The sequence below is a fragment of the Coloeus monedula genome (assembly GCF_965178545.1).
Source record: "Coloeus monedula genome assembly, chromosome: 2".
NCBI classification, from domain to species: Eukaryota; Metazoa; Chordata; class Aves; order Passeriformes; family Corvidae; genus Coloeus; species Coloeus monedula.
Window position 1 is genome coordinate 109,971,075 of NC_138782.1, and position 23,742 is coordinate 109,994,816.

The following is a 23,742-nucleotide window of genomic DNA, read 5'->3' on the forward strand; positions in this document are numbered from 1 at the left end:
CCACGGGCCGGGAGGGTCTCTCCCCGCGCCCCGGAGGGGTTCCACAGCGTGCGAAACTCCGCGGATTCTCTGCGGATCGGGAGCCGCAAAGCTTTGCTTAGGTCCGGGGGCGACTACTCGAGCAACACAGAAAAAGCAAAATAACCCTCGAAAGAAAAAAGTTAAACATGCTTTATAATTAATCCTGAGGCCGTAATCTCCTCGGTTATTTGTTTTTCTATTCAACCATCCATTCACACTCCTTTAGATCCGTGAAGGGGGAAAGATTGCTTGGGTGTATTACATTGTCCCGAGGAGCCAGAGTAATATAATAAGCGAGCGAAGACAGATCCGTCAGGATAACACGGTACCGTGCTCAGGGACACGCATGTGTCTTTTTATTGTTCATGTCACTCCCGTTACTACATTTTTTTTTTTTTTTTTACCGTCTCCGGAGGAAAAACAAACAAACAAATAAAACCAAAATCAACAAAATAGAAACAAGAAAACACTGTTATCATCCTGCGAAATAAGTGTTCATGAACATGACAGTAGCGTGGCGAAGCAAGCCTAGCGCTGCCATTTCAACCCCAAATCCTCTCTATTTTTATGAACAGTTTGGGGTCCAACATTGCACTCTGCTCCAGGCAGGAGAAGAGATTTTCGTTCCCTCTTTTTGTAAACGAGTGTCATTTTTATGAGGCAGAGGCGAAGCAAAGACGTTCCCAGCTCTTCTTCTGTTCTCTCACATTTCGTGCTGTTATTTTCTTCCTCTCTTTCTTCATTACCCCCACACGCACTCAAGCCCCCCCCCAAAAAAAAAAAAAAGAACCCACACAAAAACCCCCAAAACAAGTAAAAAAAAAAAAAAAAAAACAAAAAACCAAACTCAAATCCCAAACCCTTAAACCTCGTATTTTCATTCCTGTCGAGAATGCGATCCTGTGCCCGATGTTGTAAGCTGACTTCTTTGAATAAGTTTGCATTTTCAAATATAGTTTAAGTCCAGTTGTCAGAACACGAATGTAAGATTCCCAAGTGTTCCCAGACCAAGACACAGACCGCAGACAGGCTTTTCTAACTGGAGATGTATCTTTTCCCATAGGAAAAATGTTGTTATAGCTGAGGGTGGGTGCGTGCACTAATAAAACAGAAATCGCATTTCTCTTTAGAGAAATAGCAGATTAGTTGAGACGGCAAACACAAAACCAGAAATGATACCTGCACGTGCTGCCCTTGACAGAACAAAATAAAAACCACGCACTTCCAGATATAAACCCCGTCATTCCGAAATAAATACTTAAACATCGAAATAAATGGAAGTAAATGATCTCATTGTCTATGGGGGAGGGAGACACAAAAAAAATTATTCCCACGCGAAAATAGTTTATAATCAAAGCAGGTCGTTGAGATATCCTTTTATTCCAAAGTATTCTTGGAAGCTGTAGCTGCAAGCTGCCTGGATAATATGTTGTCTGATATTTACGTATTTGTTAAAAAATAAAAATATTTGGACTTGTCAACCCACTGGCGGTAGAACTGAAGTTTCAGGTTAACTGTCTTGTTAAATGCATTTATTTAAATATCTGGTGTTTAAGTTATGAAGGGTATGTTTTTCCAAAACCTTTATTCTCAGATGGATTTTTATGATGCCCCTTGCTAATTTTCATTTTGTCAGCTTGCAGCGGTGGAGAACCTAATACCGGGAACGGGGTGCAAAACCACTGTTAGCTCTGACACGCAGGGAATATGCTGCGCTTTTCCATGGCGAAGATCTGCTGTCGATTAGGAATGTTACAACTTCAAGAGAATTGTGAAAAGTGAAGGCATCTGCTCCCAAAGCTACCCACGTTTGTAGGATTTAGACGTGACAGTGAAACCCAATTCGTTTCAGGAGAAATTTGTGGGGTCACTGGGGAGACAGGAGCCCCCATTCCTATTTCTCACCTGTATCCAATTCCCGAAGTCATCCCCGTCCCTATCCTGTCCCACGTATCTGCAAGGCAAAGGCCCCCTGTGCTCTGCACCCCATTTTCGGGGAACAGAATCCCGGACACCACCCGGCTCCCAGCACGCCGGGTTTGCCTGCTGGCTGCGCTCCCCAGCGCCGGAGCCGCCGTCGGGCGCTGCCGCCTCGCCCCGGTGCCATCGGTGCCGGCGCTGGTGCCCAAACCGGGGGGAGCGGCTTCTTGACCCTTGCGGAGCAGACTCAGGGGGCACGGGGAGAACATCTGAGAGCATTTCCCCGTCCCTCCCGCGGGGAGCCTGTTGCGTTTGTCACCTCCTCTCTAACGAATTCTGGGTTCAAGGGCTAACCCTGGGCACCGCGGACACTGGGGTTCGCGCCTCCTCTGGTTTAAGCTCCTGCGGATGCCGGTCATCCCTGGATACACCTACACGCGTGCTGGGAGAGGTCTATACAGCCTGACTGATGTTCCTCTTCCCTCCTGCAGCTGGGATACCCAGCTTCACCCACTTAACCTTTGCAAGAAAAACGATTCTCGGCCCCATTCCATAGCCATAGACAGGATAAAACTCCCTTTTGCTTCCGTGGGACTTTCTCCCAACCGGGGAACTGCCCTTGTCCCTTAAAAATTCTTTTACTGAGAAGAAACAACTGTGCTACTCGCGAAGCATCATCGGCGGGCTGGGGCTGGGGGGAGCAGCGGCTCCGGCGGGGCAGGGGGAGGTTCTCGTGTGCTCGGCGAGTCCAGGGGCTCCATCGCCGCTGGAGTCTGGCGAACGCAGCGGCGGTGGGTGGGGGATGGCTGGGCAAAGCCGCCTCCGCTCGGCAGCCCTGCAGCTCCCGACGCTCCCGGGAAAGGAAGCGGGAGCAGGACTGAGCAGCCGGCAGAGCTCGGCGAAGGTTCCAAAGCTTCTTCGCTCCCGGAGCTTCACCGGGAGGATGGAGCAGCCCCAGCGGCAGACACGCAGGGGAGAGGCAGGCACAAGTGCACTCAGCGTTCCCCTCCTTATCCTCACACCTCCCCGGGCAAGGTGTAACGCCCCGGTTATCTGTACCACCTGGGACACATATATGTGTATACATATATTCTGCTTTTCTTCGCTTTGTCTGGTTTCTCCTCTTCCTCCGATTTTGCTGACGACCGCGGTGAAGGAGTGTGTGGACTGCCCTCCCTGGAATGGCCCGGACTGAGATGAAAAGGGAGAGTCAGAAAGGGGCAGGAAGGGCCACGAGCCCTCGGGGGCCGAGCGCGGAGCGTGGCCGGGACCTGCGGGTGGCGGTGTGCGAGGGGCAGGGCCCGGAGGCAGCACGGGCGCTCCCGCACCCCGCTTCCCAAACTGATCCCCCCTCTCTCCCGACCCCAGTTCGCTCCTCAGGTTCCATGTAGCCTTATTATTTTAATAGCTGCTAATGACAAGAAAGAGAAGAATAGCGGCAAACAACGCGGGTGGAAACTGCTCCCGCGGTGCGAGTAAACGCTCTTCAAATAGCAACTCCCGCTTCCATCCCCCAAAAAGAAAAGCGGTGCAGAGATGGATATAACGGTGTTCTGCCAACTTTCGAGTTTTTTGGGTTTTTTTCAAACTTCTAGGGCTCCCTGAAAATAAAAGCCAAACTTTGGAACATCTCCATTTTGTTAGCAAGGGGGAAATCATTTTCTCTTGATTGCGATGCTGAGATGTAACCCAGCGCTTTAATATATTGCCGCCCTTCTCTAGAGAGTTACTGCGGCGGGGGAGAGATCCGCGGGCGCCTAAGTCCCGGTTGGCCCCCCCGCGCCCCGCGCAGCCGGCGGAGACAGCCCTCTGCCAGCAATTTCTCGGAGTAGGAAAGAAAATCCAGAGCACGGAGTAGAGCGATAGGGGATTTGTCTTCTTCAAGAATCACAATGGATTTTGCAAGCAACTAATTAAGTGCAAGATCTCCCCCCACCCCCAGTCCCCCACCCCACACACCCCTTGTTTGCAAAGCGGTGTGAAGTCGGCTGTGTAAATGATTCCACTTTAACTTCCAGCCCCTTTAGATCACTAATAATGCCGTGGTGGTGCTGCTCACACTGGTGCAGTGAGAGTCAGCATTTCCATTATAATTTCCTATTTTCAGGAGTTTTTACAGTGGTCATAAAAATTCAATCCAGGCTCAAACTTGGCATCCCAGGGCTCCTCCCAGGAGTAATTTCTTTTTGTTGTATTTGAAAGAGGAAACCATTTATCTGTTTTTACATTGCAAGAGAGCAACAAAAGGAAGCAAAAGCAGAACATTTTTGTATTTTATATCGCTTGCTTTTCCTCAGCTTTACAGTATCTGCCATAGATGTTAAAGGAGTACAGTACACAGTAATTAATAACACATGAAAAACCATCAGGTTATAGAGAAACCAGAATCTTCAATCAGAACTGGTCGTATAAAATACTCTTTATCATTCTGAAATCTTTTGCTTTTCTAAAATAATAACTTATTAGCAATGCATCCAAAATGTAATTTGATGCTGGGGGTCACCTTGATTCAAAATGAACTGATCATTGTGGAAATCTGAGAAAGTTTTTATATGTGCTCATTTTTAAGAAAAAATTCGTAAAAGTGCAGATGTTTTCAGTGCAGATTTGAGGGGTCTATCCTCCAGCCCCCTTTAAGCAAGTATATGTACAACAGTCAAATAATCTTTGGATTTAGGTGTCCCTAAGTATTCATTTATATGATGGATTGTAATGGCTATATGTTTCCCTTGAAACCATTATATTCTATCAGGTCAAAACCAGCTTCTTAAAAAAGTTCATTTAATACAAGGGTGGCTGGAATGATTTGTGCACATTACATTTGCTCACATACAATTCCCATATCTGCTGGAAATTGAGTAAGGATTTAATGATCCCAGAGGAACAGAAGGCTTTGGTGACATGATTCTGGAGGGGCCTGTGAGACAAAGAGCAGTGTGAGTTGGGACACTGAAGTAGAATGCCAGCAAAGCCTGGACATCACATCATTTTGCTTTGGATTATGCCTATGCCACATGTTTTAAAGAGAAATCATTTCTCTACTGCTATAAAATATACATTTCTGCTAGCCTGGAAACTCAGTAGGAGTATCCTCCAACTCATCCAGCTCTGGTTTCTCTAGGAAAAAGGATCTCCAAGAGCAATCTCTCAGACTTGAAAGAGTTACTTCTAGGCAGTACCAAAAGATTTCTATGGAATTAAAGTTATGTATGTGTACATATAAATACATGTACACGAGAAAAGGAAAGAACCTTTGTATGCATATGTAGATACATATGCATACAAAGAGAGAGATTAACCCAGACAGCACAATGGAAGTAGGGGGATATGTATATTGAATCAAGGAATGTCAGTGACCTTTATATTTTTAAACTTTTTGAATGATATGTAATTTGATAAGGCTTATATTCACTACAGTTAACACTTAAAAGAGGACTCCATAACTTTCAGTGAATAAAGGCAACATCCACATGCCATGGTCTGTCAATCACAGGACTGGAATCAGACTTCCACAAGATTTATCTTCCATTGAGTGATTTCATCACAGTGACATTGGGCTAGTAATCTCCAGTGGAACCAGCATTTCCTGAAAGCAGGGAACTTCCTGTTGAGATAATTTTAGAGAAACCTTTCCCTTTTTTTGATTAACCATATGCTGGCACATATACAGAGCCAATGGTCCCTATTTTAGGTATCTCAAATCATAGCCTGAAGGTTAGAGGATGGGTATAAGTCTTTTCTATTTCTACATTTTTATCAGGCTTCATCTTCAGGAGTTAATGATGTACATAACTGGAGTAGTTGATAGCTCATACACCTATGTGACAAGAATCTCGTTAAAAATGAAAAAAATGAAACACTTTCTGCACAAGACGTGGTTAGAAAAGCTTTTCCAAGGACTTAATTACAGCAACATTTCATGGCAGCAGTTCAGCATCTCCTTTGGGATTAGCAGGACTGGAGATTGCAATACAAACAGACAGGACTCCACATTTTACATCCTAATTATTTGGTATCTTGTTTTGGCTTTGTCCAATGCATAGATGTGTAATGAAACAAGGCTCTGTGTTCAGTCAGTTGCCAATATTCCTATCCCTTCATCCCAACAGACTGGACACTGGACCCCAAAGGTACATTCAATCCATGTGCAGTAGCATGAGGGGAGACTGGACCATCATTTGTGCCCTAGACCTCTAACAGTCTCCCCAGAATTGTGAGCTTTCTGTGCCTTTGACATGACAGCTGCCATGCCTGTCTGGCACAGCAAACAGGGAGAAGAGGTGCTGAAGACTGGGAAGATCTTGTGCAAACTCACTCGACAGTCGTGGACAGGCTCCAGGGGCAGCTCTGCTGGGTCAGGTCTGTGGAGTCACAACCTACAGCTCAGAAATATGGGTGGTATTTGAAATATCCAGGGCTTCCCTGCTCCAAACAAATGTGTTGTCCATAGCTGCTGGCCCCAGCTCTGCTGCCCATTCCCTTGGCTGCAAGCTCATTGACCAGTGCTGCTGGCAGCACAATGGCCAACTCTCCACAGCAGACAAGGACATTTTAAATTCAGTTACATTAGTCCTTGGTCATCTAAACCACATCTGTGCCCCCTCTCTTCTATAATATGATTGGTGCCAGAGGCCAGTTGTTCCTTAGCCATTTGTGCACTGCTGACATGACTGCATGACACTGAAGCAGCCATGGAGTTGCAGTATTCTTTCTCCCCCAGAAAACTATATGATTTTTTTATGATTGACTTCAGTGACATTAATATCTAACAACTGCAGTACTGTGTCACAGCAGATTCAATTTCTTGGCTTTTACTCAGTGGAAAGGTGTTATTTTAACACAAAGTGATGCTTTTAATAATACAGAACTGGTGCCTGGCTAAAATATGTAGAAATATTGATCTGGTGAGAATTTTGATATTTAGAACAACCCTAAAATTATGTTTATTTAGGATAATATATAAGAAATATATTCTAGTTGTATAATCACTCACAATGGCTTTCCTGTTTTTAGCAGTTTCTAAATATATAGCAGCACTATAGAAAAAAATGGTTTGGTTTTTTTTAGTGTCAACTTTCATAAAGGATATAAATTCCCTTTGAAACTACATGGAAATAAACCTGAGGGACCAACTAAAAGTCACGAAAGCAAAGGAAGTTAAGAGTCAAGTCAGAAAGAAAATTTTCTGTCCTACATAGTCATGCTGAAGTGTCAGAGATAAAGGTCACCTAACAGGGGGGGCTTTGTGCCATCAGGTGATCCTAAATACCAAATAAGCCGCAATACACTGGCCCAAGGGGACGATTAAGTAGTGACAGAGTTTCAACCCTAACTGAGAACTTCCTGCTATTCGTGGTTTGAGGTCAGGCCTTTAAGGTTATTTTGAGATAGGCTTTTGTGTATAAAGCTGTAGGAATAATACAGTCAGGGCATCATTGAACAGACAGGACCATAAAAATCTTTTCTTGGAACTGCAATCCTGAAGAAAACTCGCCACCTGCTGGCCGAATGCCTCCTCGTGCTGCCCTCTCCTACCAGCATCTGCTAAAGTCGGTATTTACCAGTTCACAGCAGCTGAAATAATCCACAGTTCATGCTCTCGCCAGTTAAAGCCTTCATTTTGGGACCTTCTGTCTTAAAGAAAAAAATAATTTTCATCTGAAATCTCTGTGTGACACTGTGTTGCACTGAAAATACTGTGAATCAAATGTTTCAGCATGAATAATAGTCTCTCGAGGCTTAAATATTTTTGTACAAGGGAGTTTTGTTAAATGCATTTTAAAACATGTATATCCTCTTTCTTTCCCTTATGATTACATCAAGAATCTTTGTGGTTTCTTTTGTGATATTTGTGTTGCCACAAGGTCTTTTATTTGCTGTTACTACTTTTATTTACTGTTACTAAACAGTAACTGGAGATTTTGACATCTCATTAGAAATAGTTCTCATTCCTGTAATGGGAAAAGAAACACCTCTCAATGCTAAAGATCACCATCTTACTTTTTGTTATACAGACATTTTAGTAAGCAAATCTAAACTATTTAGTAGAGATAACAGAATATTTTTGTCAATTGAATAAGTCAAGTACATAATGTTGCCTTTTTTCATTACTGTCTGCTCTACAGTCAGCTAAATTAGATGACAGATCCCATTGGTTCCAACCTAATTTGGGTAGACCATTATACAGTAACCCAAAACACAATGTGAACATACCTCAGAACTAATATTGAGTTTACAATCTCCTGATGAGGATTGTGAAAGCACAAGCCGCAGGAAAAAAAAATCACAGCCATCCGTTTCTGGACACAGCAAGGGAGGAGGCAGTGAAGGCTGGGTTCATCTACATTCAGTGTCCCATGGAAGGGGGCAGCAGTCAGTGTGAGGCTGGCATGTAGCAAGGTGTAGGATTTCATCTATCAATACAGTCAACAAGGTGGAAAAGGAAAATAAAACATGGGTAGCTTTCCAAAATGGAAGAGAGCCATAGAGAAACAGATGAGACTTAAACCCTGTTAATTCCAATTTATATTACATTTGAATTTCAATTCAATACTCTACATCACTAAAGTGACAAAAGTACTGAAGTTAAAAAAAATGTAGAAAGCAGGAATAGTGGAAGAATGAAAAAAAACAGGTGTATAACATAAATGTAAGCATAATGCTGAGAAGCCAAGATAGAAATATTGACTAGAAGACCCAAAAGAATGAAAAATGGGCAATTTTTTTGAGTCGTTAACCATTAACATTTCAGTCTCTCGCAACTCCAAAGTAACAATATCTGCCCAGTGTGGTAATAAAGATGATCAGGGAACAGTAGCAGAACAAAGAAATGCAAGTGAAGCAACTAAGGAGAGGATGTCCCTGGTGTAGCAGTGAATGTGAATGCTAAAACCATGCTTTTCTACCCAAGAAAGGGGCAAAAGGAACAAAAGTGGCTATGAATGAAGAGGTGTGGGAATAGATCAATTTCTTCTACCAAACTCATCCATAGCTTTGTTCAAAGCATTTGATCAGTTCTCTGTTCTGGTATATACATCTGTAAAAGGTGGATAAAAGATGTGTAAATATGCTCACCTAACTGCCAGGGATTAAGTAAAGAAAAATATTAGATATCCTAATTCACAGAGGGGAAAATAGCTGCTCGCAATCTGCATTTTCTTCAACTTGGCCTTGTCTCAGCTACTGTTATATTCTGTCCTAGTTTAGTCACAATGCAATTTTTAAGCAATTTGGGGAGCATTTGTTTGGAACAGTCAGCTTTCCAAAATTACTTCCTAAATTGTGAATGCTTTCACAAAAACTTGCTCACATAAAGCAGTGGTAAGCTTCTAAACCACCAGCCTCTCTTTGGCAGCAGATTTGGGACAGGACCAGAGTCATGAACTTCTGACTTATAACTTGCTCTACTCTTTCTGTCTGATGGAGAACGAGCAGGACATTATGTATGTCTTAGAGATAGGAGCGAAGCCTCAAAATTGAACCTTGCCTCTTCTACCACAACTGTTCTCTGATCAGACATCATGACTTCTGACTGGTTACTCCCTGTGGTCCTTACCATCCCCTCCCAAAGAAGAATGGCAAAGCTGAAACCAGATAATGCTGCTTTTCTCATCTGTGGATAGTTATCCAAGAGAGTCTACACTTAAATTTGTGGATCTCCTTTGGAAGTTGCAGAGGCAGCCTTTTGAGTCATGACTCTTAGCATAATCCTTGGGGAAGGAAATAACTTAAAGGCACAACTCAGACCTTTAGTTACAGGAAAATATTAAGGCTAGAAATTCAACTTGAATGGTTTTCCTGAGTCAAGGTGGTTTGGTCTCCGCTCTCTGGACATCCAGTTTTGTATTTTTGTCATGATTTAGCCCCAGCCAGCAACTCAACCCCCAACAGCAGCTCACGCACTTCCTGTCAGTAGAATGGGGGAAAAACTGGAAGGGTAAATGTGAGAAAACTCATGGGTTGAGATGAAGACAGCTTAATAGGTGAAATATCACAAAAAAAATTGCATCAGAAAAGTAAAACAAGGAATTATTTCCCCAGGTCCCAAGGGAAAGCAGGTGGTCAGCCATCCTCAGGAAAGCTGGGCTCCATCACACGTAATGGTGATTGGGAGGACAAAATGCCATCACTCTGAATATTCCCCTTCTTCCTTTTTCTTCCCTCCACTTTATATATTGAGCACGATGCCATATGATATGGGACATCCCTTGGGTCAGTTGGAGTTACTGTCACAGCTGTGCCCACTCCCAGCTCCTTGTGCACCCCCAGCCTCCTCACTGGTGGGGTGAGGTGAGGACCAGAAAAGGCCTTGACGCTGTTTAAGAGCTGTTCTGCAATAATGAAAACATTTCTGCATTATCAACAGCATTTCCAGTACAAATCCAAAACACAGACCCATACTAGCTGCTGGGAAGAAAATTAACTCTGTCCCAGTCAAAACCAGGACAATTGTCTCCTCGTGGAATTCTTACACATAATTGTAAAGTTGTTGAGAATTATTTTGGGGGTTTATTCATATTTTTATCTCTTAGAAAGTCCTTTCAGATTCTAACATCCCACATCTTGCATCTCATGGGCAGTTTATTATACCCATATGTTCTGTGCTAATTTAAACTGTTTATCTTCATTGATGTTCCTCTTCCTCGGCTTTCATAGCCTTAAGGTAAACAAATCCTGTTCAGAAAGATGGATGCTTCATGTCCAATTTCCTTTTGATGAACTTTCTCTGCATCTCCTTCATTTTGAATTAGCGGTCTTAATGGTGGCTTCTACAGCAATTTAAGTGCCAAAGGTACTTGGTACCCAAGATATATGGTTATGCAATGTTTGCATCTATAGTCTCATTCATCCATACAAATAAGCTTGATTAACAAACACAGTCTGAAATATAGCCCTCTTTGAAGTAACACCATGCTATTCACAAACCAGACAGTTGTACAATTTAGCTATTTTTCCAACTCAGCTGACCTGAACAATATTGGTTACAAATCTCCTCTCCCAACAGAGACATCCTGTCTGTACATGCCTCAGTTCTTGAAGCCTTGCTGTGTGCAGGCCAGCTGAGTGTCTTTCCTCTTCCTTTTCCATCTTCCTGAGGCTCTCTCATCTCTCTCTTGGCTCAAGGGAGAGTGTTTACTGAGGACAGAGGGTATGGAAAAGGTTATGACTTTCAAAGATGAGATCTTTATTGTGGCTGACCGTACCCAAGCACCATTTCTCCCACTGAAATCCAGACAGTCCTGTCCACTGCACTGGGGCTGGTCATGTTTCCATCTGGGGGCCGTTATCCTCTTCCAGGAATGTCTGCCATGAGCAATGTAAGGTTAATTCAAACCAAGAGGACAACTGCACCTGCTTCCTCTCATCCAGCAGGGCAGCTGAGCATCCAGATGTTTGTAGTTGTGGTTGGGTTTAGATATTTTTCATCTCCTTCTCACAGGAACTAACAGTATTGATTTCCAGTGACCATACAATCCTGACTTCCTCTCTTAGAGGACTGTAGTATCATTTCCACCTTTTTTGTCATTGTCAAATATCTTCCATATATATATATATTTATATTTAATAAAGATTGTATCTGTACTTTTTTTGTTCTTACCTAGTACTTTAGATTTTAAAGCCACTGTTCAAGTCAACTATTTCTAGATTTAGTGCAGCTACTGTATTGCTAAAGGAGATGCTTGGGAATAATTGACTGAGCTTAACTTTTCAGATCAGACTAAACTTTTATATTTCACACTTCATGACACTTTACTTACGGATTCTGAATGGAAGCTCTTCCTAATCTGGCTTTATTTTATATTATTTGATGGATAGCATACTAAATTTTTCATTTGGCAATGAACTGCTCTCGAGCTGTTTGCAATGGAGACTGCTTTGTGTTTTCACATGTCCATTAATTTTCTGATCATATATTGCTGTTCTACTTTGACTCAACACATTGTGTTAGAGCTCTCAACATGGGCATGTAAGCTGTAAACATTTTCATAGAATCCCTACTTTATCCAGATTTCCATAAAAACAGAATTTCACTCTCTAAGACATTCTTACCAAAAATCATGACCAAAAAAATGCGTAAGAGCTTTTAGCTGAATGCTGGTTCTCTGATATTAATTTTGCGTAATTTACAGAGCCTGATTTTGACTGTCAGGCTGAAGGTTCACTTCAAAGCCATCTTCTTCAATCGAGTTTTCCTTCAGTCTCTATGAATTTATAAGGATAGTTATAACTGAATTACGTTGGATGTAAATTCCATATGCAATGGACTCTGTATGTACACAATGAAGGTTTTCCACTCTGGTTTATGTATAAGATTTAGTATGATCTAAAAAAGCAGGTGATACAGAGAATTTAGCAAAAAAAAATATTTTTGAGCTTATATTTACTTGGTTGTTTTCTTTCTTAACTTCAGTGACCAAGAGAGTGATCACTGGTAGTCACTAGTAATTTTAACTGAAATAATTCTGTTTTCTGGGGAGGAAGTGTGAAAAGCAACAGGGAATGGCACTGTCTTACTCAGTTTTAGAAATCTGCAGTGCAGAAGTTTGTCTCTGGGGTAAGCTGCCTTGGAATCAGTGGGAAGAAGCAGGCAGTCACAGAGTGCTATTCATCTAACCTGTTTTAAACCCCATTCTTTTAGCACCTGCTGCACACAAATACTGCTGTATTTGGCACGGAATCACTCTCATATTGCTTGTGGCCTTCGGGCCTTCAGGATACAAGATGGTAAAAAGGATAGCCCTCCTCATTTGATCTATAACTCCTCCAGCTCCCAGCAAGCCTTGCCAAGTTACACCAGTGGTAGGGCACATCCTTTGCAATGCACAATCCTGTCTGCTAAGACTTGGCCTGGACTCACCAAATCTGTTGATTCATATCATAGTTAAGTGAAGGTGACGTTACGACTGTGACTTCTGTTAACCATATTTTTCCAAATAACACATGAATATGCCTGACCTTTTTAAGTTTAATTAAAAATTAATGATTTGAAGGGGTTTTCTTTCTGGCAAGAATCACCACACCATTCATTTTTCATGAAAACTGAACTAATCAGTATAAGGGCAGAACACGCAGAATTCGTTCTTGAAAGGGGTGTTTGTTAGGGGTGGGAGGGCAAATGTCTCTTGTTAACCTTCTTTGCCAGCTCTCATAACCAAGAAGAAAAGATGACCAAGTTCAATTTTCTTCCTCTGCCATCAGTTCATTGATTATGCCATTGCCTTTTAGGCAGGTAGACATTTCCTGGCGAGATGCAGTTAGAGGCTCTCTCGATAACAGACATTAATCCCTATGCCCTATTCCCTGCTGTAGGATATAGGTGTTTCTCACATTACAAAAGCAGTGGGAACACAAGTTTTGCCACAACCACATCACAGGAAAGGAAACAAGGTGTCAGAGGGAGGGGGGATCTCTTGCTGTGTCCATGGCAGATGAGAACAGCCTGAATGGATAGACTGTTTATAGCCATGGTTGAGGTTTGGACCTGAGCCTTGGTCTACACTGCTTTCACTAGCCCTTCATTCAGTGTAAATATCTTCCATCCTTGTATTATGCCATTCAGCTATGGCCTGTGTTTAGTCCCATTTAAGGTCAAATGATAATATTTCTTACAAATGTTAGAAAAAAGCAGGGGTTTCCACAGTTCTCAGAGAGTAGTTCCAATACCTGATTTCATGATCAAGCACCACTTGTGGGTGCACAGAGGTACAGCTGGGTGTTGGCATGTGTGTGTGTGTGCACAGAAGAGTAACACACTTTGCCTTCTTTCATTGGCAGTCTTTGGGTACTTTCACTCAGGGTGGGAGCAGAAGGTTCAAATATCTTCAGGCTGGGGTGGGTCTGAACCAGTGTCCCAGGTGCAAGCAATATAATAAAAGATGTTTGTCTAATTCCCATCACTTTTTTTAAGAAAAGTGACTGTACACTGAGCATAACTATGCTCAGATTATCATGCCTTTCAGTTTCTAGGCATTATGTCTATAGTCACCAGTGCTTAGGCTGGACTCAATATTCAGCTGTCCTATTTAGGATGCTGTGTATCTGTCTTGGTTATCTACAGAAGCACTCTGAAGTCAAAATGGTTTTTACATGCTTGTTGGAATCAATAAAGTTGGAATCACTTTATAAATCCCAGAATCTTTAGATGGGACTTAGGCAGACACAGTTGCCCGACTCTCAGTTTTCACTGGTTGCAGGAAAAAGGAGGAGAAAGCTTTCCCCTCCTCAATTCTAGGGCTGTTCAGACTGCTGTTAGTTTTGTTCTATCTTCCCATCTGTTGCGGGTTGGGTTTGTAACCGGGCAGAAACACCAATTTAGTGTAGTGGTTTGGTCTAAAATACTCATTACTGTTTATCTGCTGTGAGATAAGAATTAGGAGAAATGCAAAGCAGGCACCAAACTTGAAAGAATATAAAGAAGTTTATTAACAGACCTAAAAGAAGGGGAAAAAAAAAATTATACCACCTTCAGAACTCTCCTCCTCCCCCCACCTTCCTCCCTTCTCCCACTGACAATGTGAAAAGACAACCCTTAAGGTGTTCAGTCTGTTTACCACTGCCATAATAACCTTGTTCAGTCCATTTAGAAAGAGAAGTCTCTTCTTGCTCATGCTATGACAACAGTATCACAACGAGACAGCTGCCCACTTCCAAATATTGTTCAGTCCATTTAGGAAGAGGAGTCTCTCTGCTTGCATGTGAGTCCCTTCCCCCAACTTGCAGCTTGTTCAAGGTCACACACAGATAGCAATTGGTTTTCCCGCGTTCAAGGGTCCACTCTTGAAGGTTTTTGGGGTACAATTTTAAGGTTGAGCCGTTCAGAAACAAAAACAGAGGCCCTTCTCCTTCCCTGGGAGCAAAGGGTCTTCCTCATCTTCATTGTTAGGACTATCTCTGAGAGCATCTCTAGGAACTGAGGTTTTCTCCTTTCCCATTTGGAGCAAAAGTCCTCATCTGGTCCATCTCTCCCTGTCCAAACTTCTCATGAAATTACAGCTGCGTCAGCATCTGCCTATCTCGGCGCAGGTGCTTTTGCTTATGAGCTGAACACTCCACCCCCCATATCTTCATGAAATGACAGCGGGATACTCTGATATATCATAGCTTCACAACAGTATTTCAGCTTTAAGCATCTCCTCTCTGTCTTCCCTAGGGTTTTCAGCTCTTCACTGTGATAAAAAGGGTTAATCTCACCTCGGCCTTGCAGCTTTGCAGCTGGAATGTTGAATTTTTCTTATCGCAGTGGAGGGGTGGGGGGGGAGGTTTCCATGGCTGGAACAGGTCCATGGCTCCAGGATGGCCGTGGCCCGGCCCGGCCTGGCCCAAGCAGGGCCTGGCCGGGCCCGCTGGCCCCCACACGGGGCCCGCAGCCACCTGTGCCAGCGCCGGAAACGAGAGAGAGCTTGGAGGGGAGTTTGTCTATCCTTAAATGTGGATCACAGAGGTGGTCACAACTTTAAGTGGCTTAGAGAATTGTCCATATTCAAACTGGCCAGCTGATAGGTTCTATCAGTTCCCAGAGGAAACTGTAAGCATCCCTTAGCAAGGACATCCCTTCCGGGACTGTGCTTGCTAACCTATGACACCGTCCTTTTTCTTTTTGCACTGACCCACTTCCTACCTCACAACAGCTATTTTGTTTCTCAGCACCTGCCTTCAGTGGACTATATCTGGCAGAAGGTTTATGCTGAGGCAATGAAGACATGGACATTCTGAGGAGGTCTGTCTGTGGTGGGAGCACAGTCAAAGGCAATTAACAGGAGAGTTTGAGCAGAGATTCAAAAGCCAAGTTTTGACAGTAAAAGTGTTTACAAGGTGAATTTTATCCATCAGGCAGGGGAGTAGCTCTCCACAAAACTGTGCAGTGGCTAGAGAGAAAGTGAGGGATTTTTTGGGTGTTTCGGCTGGACAAAAATTAGCATACCCACCAGGGCTGAGGGGTGTGGGGACAAATTGTGATCCTTTTCTCTTGCAACCTGATTGGACAGGACCTGGAATAGAGGGTGGCCCATAACATATTGTATCATGGCTGAGGAGTGTATAAACACAGCACAGCCAAAACCCATGATCTAAGAAGACAGGTTCAGTGAAAAGCTCTTCACCTGCCAGCACTAAAGTTTATAGGTTTCTATTTCTTGGGTCAGTGGCTTTATTAAGACCTGAAATACTGCAGGGTGAGTATTCTTTAACTTACTTCCAGCTGCTGGGGATATGCTTATTTGTAACATACTGGTTTTCCAGTAGAGAGGAAGTTCAAAGAGAAATTGTGAGGAAAAAAGTGATGAATAATCCAGACAACCATTAGATGTCTAACTGAAACTTTAGACACTTAAATCCAGCTGTGATTCCAAGTGCCTTTTTGGATGAATCCTGGAGATATCCAGGGTTTATCCACTGTGTCAATGCTTCCATACATACAACGTGACTAAAATGTATCTTCTGCACGAATACACAACTCCCAGTCATTCTTTATAAATATTTTTGGAGGGTCTAGAGCCCAGCATTTTCAAGTTAATACACAGGCTACATCCCAAACTAGAATTTTTTACCAAGCAAGCTAGAGAGAGCATCAATCATTCACCTACAGAGCAAAGGTGTCTCCTCCCTGGAATGAAATACTGTGATTCAGATTCCTGTTATAAATCAGGAAGAGGAGAATACATGGCACTCTCACACAAAAAATAACTTGTCTAATCTCTGCCCTTCAGATCATAAGCATATTGGGCTTGAGAGAAAGACACAATCTGGGGCAGGCACACAACTTCAGGAGAGCACCGAGTTGAAAGCCAGAGGTTGACTTAATCTACAGATGGAGTAAAGCAGCAGCCAAAAAGCTGGAAACTGATAAAAACCCAGTGTTCACTCTACCTACTTTTTCTATGGCAGACCCCAGCCACTGGGCTTTTAATTTCCCTCTGTTTTGTGTCCAAGTCCCTTTATCCCCTTCCAGAGCAGAGCAGCCCATTCTTGTCTTTGAAATAACACCTCTCATTTGAAATAAGCTTCTGATAAGCCTCAGACTGGTGTTGTGATATGGAGGGAGGCTGTCACTTCCTGAGAGGACAGAAGGAGAATCCAATGTCTTCTTTGGGTTTGTTTGGTTTTTTTACTTGTCCAGGCAGTTATAAACAAAAGACAGCATTTTCTTAGTCACTAATGTATAGAGTCACTTGGCATTTTCTCTAGGGTTAAGGGTTCCACAGAAAAACAAACTCCTTATGGTTAAGGAGGTACAGTGCTAGAAATGTTGCTCAGGATATATAAAAACCTAAGTAACAACACTATTAATCAGTACTGGGACACAGGACTCATGGGAGATCAATGAAGGTTCTTTTATGATATATCTTTTATTATCTTCGCAGCTGAGGAAAATGCTTAGAAGTTGTAGGGCCTGAGGAATCTAAAACATCAAACTTCTATGTGCAAGGCATTAAATGAATTGTAAATAAGCATATGAATTGTAAGTGAATTTGGGATGAAAGAAGTACAGATCACATTCAGGTTTCTTTAAAAGCCAGACCGATTTTTAAAAAGTTTCTTCCAGGCACCTGCCTATTTTCTCAGCTGTTGCTTAAGCGGTATCTTATATTGTTGTTTTGAAGGACATGTCTAATATATTAATTCCTCTCAGAGTAAAATCAAGTTGAATTAAGGCTGTTTAGACTTGATGGAAAAATTGAACAAAAGCTTAACTATGTACATCATATAGAAACAGAATTCTTGGTGCTAGACCATGGTATTGGTGCTAATTCCTTGTCCTTTCTTCTCCAGAGACTGAGATATTCCTGGTTCTAGATTTCTCCTATTCTGCTAACACAAATAAGGTTCTCAGCCTTCTTGCTTCTCTTGCTGTAGGCTCCTCATCTTTCCTGAAATGGGAGTTTTGCTCAAAGGCTCCGACAAGAAGCCACATTCTCTGTTGACTTCTTCTGTAACATTTTTGGCTTTAGCATTTCTGTCTCTTAGTTTCCTCTGCTGTGAAACAAAGGTAATAAATTTTAGGGTTTTTTATCCCAAAGACTATTTTGAGGTCTGTAGTAAGTCACAGAACAATTCTAGTTCCCCCAAGCTATGAATATTTTAGCAAAAAGAGAGGTGTGATTTTCAGAGGTGCTTGCCCAACAATTTCTCCATCTTGAACTCCTATGAGGTGTGTCATGTCAAGCACCACAACATGGATACACACTGACTTGCAAAACTTGTAAAAATTGCTGCTTTTGTTCTTCCTGCTTGGTGTTTGAAAAGAAGACATATTAAAATCAGTAAAAAATAGCAATCTTCTTCTTTATAGAAGAGAAATATATATTTCCTTAATAATGGTAATGTCCCATTTTTCTGATATGGAACGGTTGTTTTTAAATTGACAAATCCTCTGCAAAATAAAATTTATCCTCACATACATTAAGCATTACATGCTTCCCTTCATAATGCAAAAATTCCATGTGCTGCCAATTATGTTCCAGCAAAGCTCTCATCGGTAAGATATTGTTTTAACTGAATACACCCTGGGAGGGAGAAACTTCCATTAATAAACAACAAGAATCACCCATACAGGAAATGGTTAAAAGAGGCAGAAGTGCTGTAAGACAGAATTAGAGAACACACATAATCCCAGCTTGATGCAATTACTCTAACATGAATTTAAAATAAAATTAAAGTTAACAGTTTAAACTGATGTTTGAGGGGTTTTAAAAAGATTTAGTTTCCCTTGGAACCACTATGTTATTTGAGCCACTTATAATCTCAGAGCACAGTGCTCATAACTTCTCTCAAGCACTGTTACTACTAGATTATGCCCACAGGTTAAGTTACAAATGTCTAAAAACCTTAAAATTATTAAAGCTAGATTAAAGTGTTCAGAGAATATGGTGTTATTTTAGTCTCCTGCCATATCCTACATTTACTATAAAACTGTTATATTGGCATTCTAATGAAATGTCATAAAGCAAGTATGTAAGGAGGTGTTTTGGGTTTGTTGCAGTCCGATGGAAGCCAAGTTAACATGGCAACCAAAATGTGTAACAGAAACACTTAAATGTTTTTCATAAACTGCAAACCTTGTAAGAGCCTAAGAGAATGTTGACTACTGGGCAGTGCATGACTGAAGATTTCTGCCATATATTCTAGATGCTTCATCTTAAATCACTTTTACACAACTCAATTATCTCAATTGAATAACCTTTGTTCTTTCAGTCACACTCTTGCCCACCGGAGTCCTTTGACTCCAGCAGCCACATTTAAAGAGGAAGAAATTATTTATTCCTTTAACATTAGGAACAAAGTTATTACACTTCATCTGATATTTAGAAAGATTAAAGCCAGAAGGTGCCTATGTGATCCTCTCACCTGTCTTATTTTTCTTTACATTCCCCACACCTTGAAGAATACCTTATTCTGCTGCCTCCACAATGGATATGAAACATTAGCAGAGTGCATAATGTCTGTAAATGCCTTACTTGCTGAATATGCTCCTGCTGTTTTTTCTCTCTGTAATGGATATGTTCTTTGTTCTGGTATGCAGTTGTTTCAAAGTTCTTTATTTAACTTATTAAAACAAAAGAAGAGTCTCATTATTCGACCTCAGTTGTTTTTCACAAAAATAGCAGGGTTCATGATGTCTGGACTACACCTTAAAATTTTACCTCCTGTCATGCTCATGAGGAAGATAGAGACAGTCCACCTTGGCTAGCTCTGTTCCCATCACAGACACAAAAATTAGTTCTCTAATCTTGCTATCAAGGAACAAATAAGTCTGCACACGTTCAGATCTGAGAGAAAGAAAATAACTCCATAGAGTTCCTTTCACCTAATGAACTCCAGATGAATCCTTTAAAAATGCTCAGTTCAGTCACTTGTGATAAGGCTGTTTTACTTCTCAGTAGCAAATCATCCAGTGATAGTATAGATGGCTAAATGGGTATATTCACATACTGTACAGCAATAGAGAGAGCAAACCATACAGAAGTGAGAAGGAAGAGGTAGAGAGCTCTCTGAAAGACTACTGTTTGCACTGTAAGGGGATGTGTCTTGCATTTATTCTCCTCAGCTGATTGGAGAGGAAAATGCAAGCAGCTACTCTACTGAAAGGGTCAGTGTGATCATTTACAGACCAAACAAAAGTTTGCATAATAATAACAACAATAAAAAGACAAACAGCTGACCAGAAAATCAGACAATACACTTTGCATCGGTCAGAAAGGTCTGGGCAGTCTGTGGGTAAAGTGCTAAAAACATGGCATGAGGGAAGCAGACACCTCAGTGATCCATAACAGAAAATCTTGAGGAATAGAAGGAGGCTTATTATAGAATCACAGAGTAAGCTGAGTTGGAAGAGACCCATCAGGATCATCGAGTCAAACTCCTTGCCCTGCCCAGGACACCCCAAGAGTCACACCATGTGACTAAGAGCATTGTCCAAACTCTTCTTGAACTTTGTCAGATTTGGTGCTGTGACCACTTCCATGGGAGCCTGTTCAGTGCCCAACCACCCTTTGGGTGAAAATCCATTTTCTAATGTCCAACCTAAGGCTCCCCTGCTACAGCTTCAGCCCCTTCCGTCGGGTCCTTTCACTGCCACCACAGAGCAGAGATCAGTACCTGCCCCTCCTCTTCCCCTCACAGGGAAGTTGTAACTGCAATGAGGTCTCCCCTCAGTCTCCTCTCCTCCAGGCTGAACAGACCAAGTGACCTCAGCCACTCCTCACACGGCTTCCCTTCAAGGCCCTTCACCATCCTTGTGACCTTCCTTAGATGCTCTCTAATGGTTTAATATCTTTTTTACATTGTGGCACCCAAAACTGCCCCCAGCACTCGAGGTGAAGCCGCCCCAGTGCAGAGCAGAGGGGGACAATCCCCTCCCTTGCCCAGCTGGTGATGCTGTGCCTGATGCCCCCAGGACACACTTGGCTCTCCTGGCTGCCAGGGCACTGCTGACTCATGTTCAACTCATCATCGGCCAGGACCCCCAGGTCCCTTTCCATGGCACTGCTCTCCAACCTCTCATTCCATATGTCCAAATAGTAATGGCAATAATAATAACAATAATAATAAATTTAAGAGTATAATTACTTAAAATTATTTAAAAATGCAACTCAACACTAATCAGTATTTTAGTTGAAACCATTGTGAATTAGTAAAACAATTTCTGCTGAACAAGAATGTAGCAAAACATTACAAAATATTACAAAATTTTTCTTAGTGCCTATTCATCCCTTTCCAAACTCCTCCAAATCCCTACTAAATGTTTTGAGACAATATTTAGAATTTGAGAAACTAATTTTTGATCTAGGGAACGGACCTTTCAAAGATAAAAGAAGGACATTTTTCATTGGAATATGGTAAACTATCAGTTATCCACTGTGTCTTGAGAGATTTCATTTTTGACAAAATTAAAAACCAAAACTTTTATACCAAAGCACTTGAAAAGGAATTGTTGACATAATCTCAGTTCCAACTACAGGTGTGCAAATGAAAGTGAGGAGCGAATATAGGCAAATGACTTCAAACTTCCTGTTAATTGCTACTTAACTTGAGTAGACTTCTTCTTGATGTGGGTGTACAGGTCCAGCTCCCTTACTGTCTGTCTGATGGCAGCTGAATTTTGCCTCCTCTCAGAAACCCTGAATGATGCATAGCAAGGAAAGTGCAATTGTTTTGTAAATGAAAAGAGTCTGAAGCTAAGTACCATGATCTGGTCAGAGCTTCTGAACCCTGAATTAATTAAATCCCACTTATTTGCAGCTTAAAGAAGAAAACAAAAGTATTAAGCCAGCATCTGCAAGCCAATCACATCACCAAAATAGAAGTAGCTGTAGCAATACTGCAAGAGGAAACACATTATAAAGGCAAGGCAAGGGCTGCTTCCTGTCAAATCTACTGTACTTGTTTCCAATCAAGCAGTGGTGAGGATCATTTAGAGTCCCATCTGTGCCTCACATTGTCTCATGGAAGTGGAGTGTGGAGAGTGCCGTTAAAGCTTATAAGTCTTGAACAGACAACACAAGTTTGCAGGCGCTGGTGGGCCTGGTACATCCCTTGGATCATTAATAGTTGAAGTGCATTGCATGTGAATGTCTCATTTGGCTGGCTCAGAGGCACCTATTTTTCTGTTGGTACAGCTGGCAGAGCTCATAAGCCTCTTCATTGTCAAAATATCTCCATTTCATGAACCACAAACCTCTCTGCTACAGCTGACAGAACTCACCATGAGGTAAGTGATGATGCTTGAATGGTCTTTTAGCAAAAGACCACACCATTCCCAAGATAGAAACAGCTGTGAGTCAAAGTAATTCCAACATTGTGCTTGCTCAAACAATAGAGAGCATAAGGGACATAGTGGGAAACAGCAGTGGTTCATGACATGTTCAACGTTACAGTTGGGAGCACTTACACAATCTAGTTACGGAGGCAGGTGAGAAAAGGACCTTGAATAATGCAAATAAAAGTGTTACTGTCAGAGTTTACAATCTTTGGTTTTAAAATGTATTAACTGTTCATTAAAAGGAAAACAGTGGCTGAATCTTCTACAAACCTCACCAGAAATGGCTGATGATGTCAGCATAGAACAGGAAAGGAAATTATTCTATCAGACAGGAAAAAATTTGAACATATCAAAATTTTATTCTCCAATATGTAGACAGACTCTTCAATTTTATGCAATTAAGATAATTTTCCTCCAGTTTCTAGTAGACTAAAGCTTCCTATGTGAATCAAGTGGAACATGAATTTCCCCATAACCTTCAGGCGCTTCATAAAAGAACTATTTACTTCAGATAAATAGTTATGTTTCTAAGCATAAGAAATTCCTTAACAGGAAAAAATATTCAAAGACATTATTGGCTATGTTTATGGACACAAGTTTTCATTTTGATAAATCAACATTTTTCAGCAGAACAAAACTAGCAAAGGGGAAAATCTCCATCTCCTCTTATATGGATGCTTTTGATATTTCACATTAATCCATACCAAGAGATATTTTCTTGGAGGTGAGGTCTTGAGAACAAACTGCAGGAGATTTCAAATGCATAATGAGTTTTTTTAAGCAGACAAAGTGTGAAACACATTGGTAGTATTTGTTAATGAGACTAATATTAGGTATTGCTTTTAAAAAAGTTTAATTGAGTCAAAGGGTTCTGACAAAGGTCATTAACGCCACAGCACTGTTAAATTCCCCAGAAAACTCTGTCTTCTCCCCAGAATAACTCTGCTGTTCTTGGACCTGAAGGCTGAGGCTCTATACCAGCCTTCACCCCAGTGTGCAAACAATTTTTGGCGTAATAATATGGCTTCAGTCACATTTTGAAATAACAGAACTCTACTTGAGCAAAACATGATTATAATATCATACAGCTCGATGACACTTCAGGTAGCCACCTAATGCATACCTCTGCCCAAAGAAGAGTCATCCATATCTATGGTGCTGTCTAAGATCTCCAGCAATGGAAACTTCACAACCTTCTCTGGTTAAGAAACACCGAGACAGTTAATTTTTTCTTCCATTGACACAGGACAGCAAACATTATCATATTTGTTGTCTAATGTATGAAAAGAAAGATGCAGCCTATACTTTTGTGACCTGTATTTTATTGGGAGGACCAATATAGATCATGTTCCAAGTCTGGAACTTTGGAGGCAAGACTTTATTTGCTGGCTCAGCCACCCTCTTTTTAATATAGCTTTGGGTAGCTCTACCTCACAGTGCTTTTTTTCCTCAGAAATATAATGAAAGCAGTACCATCCACTTCCACCAGGAAGAGTAAAAAGGAGAAACATCTTCAAGGAGACTGACCCATTCCTGATAAATTT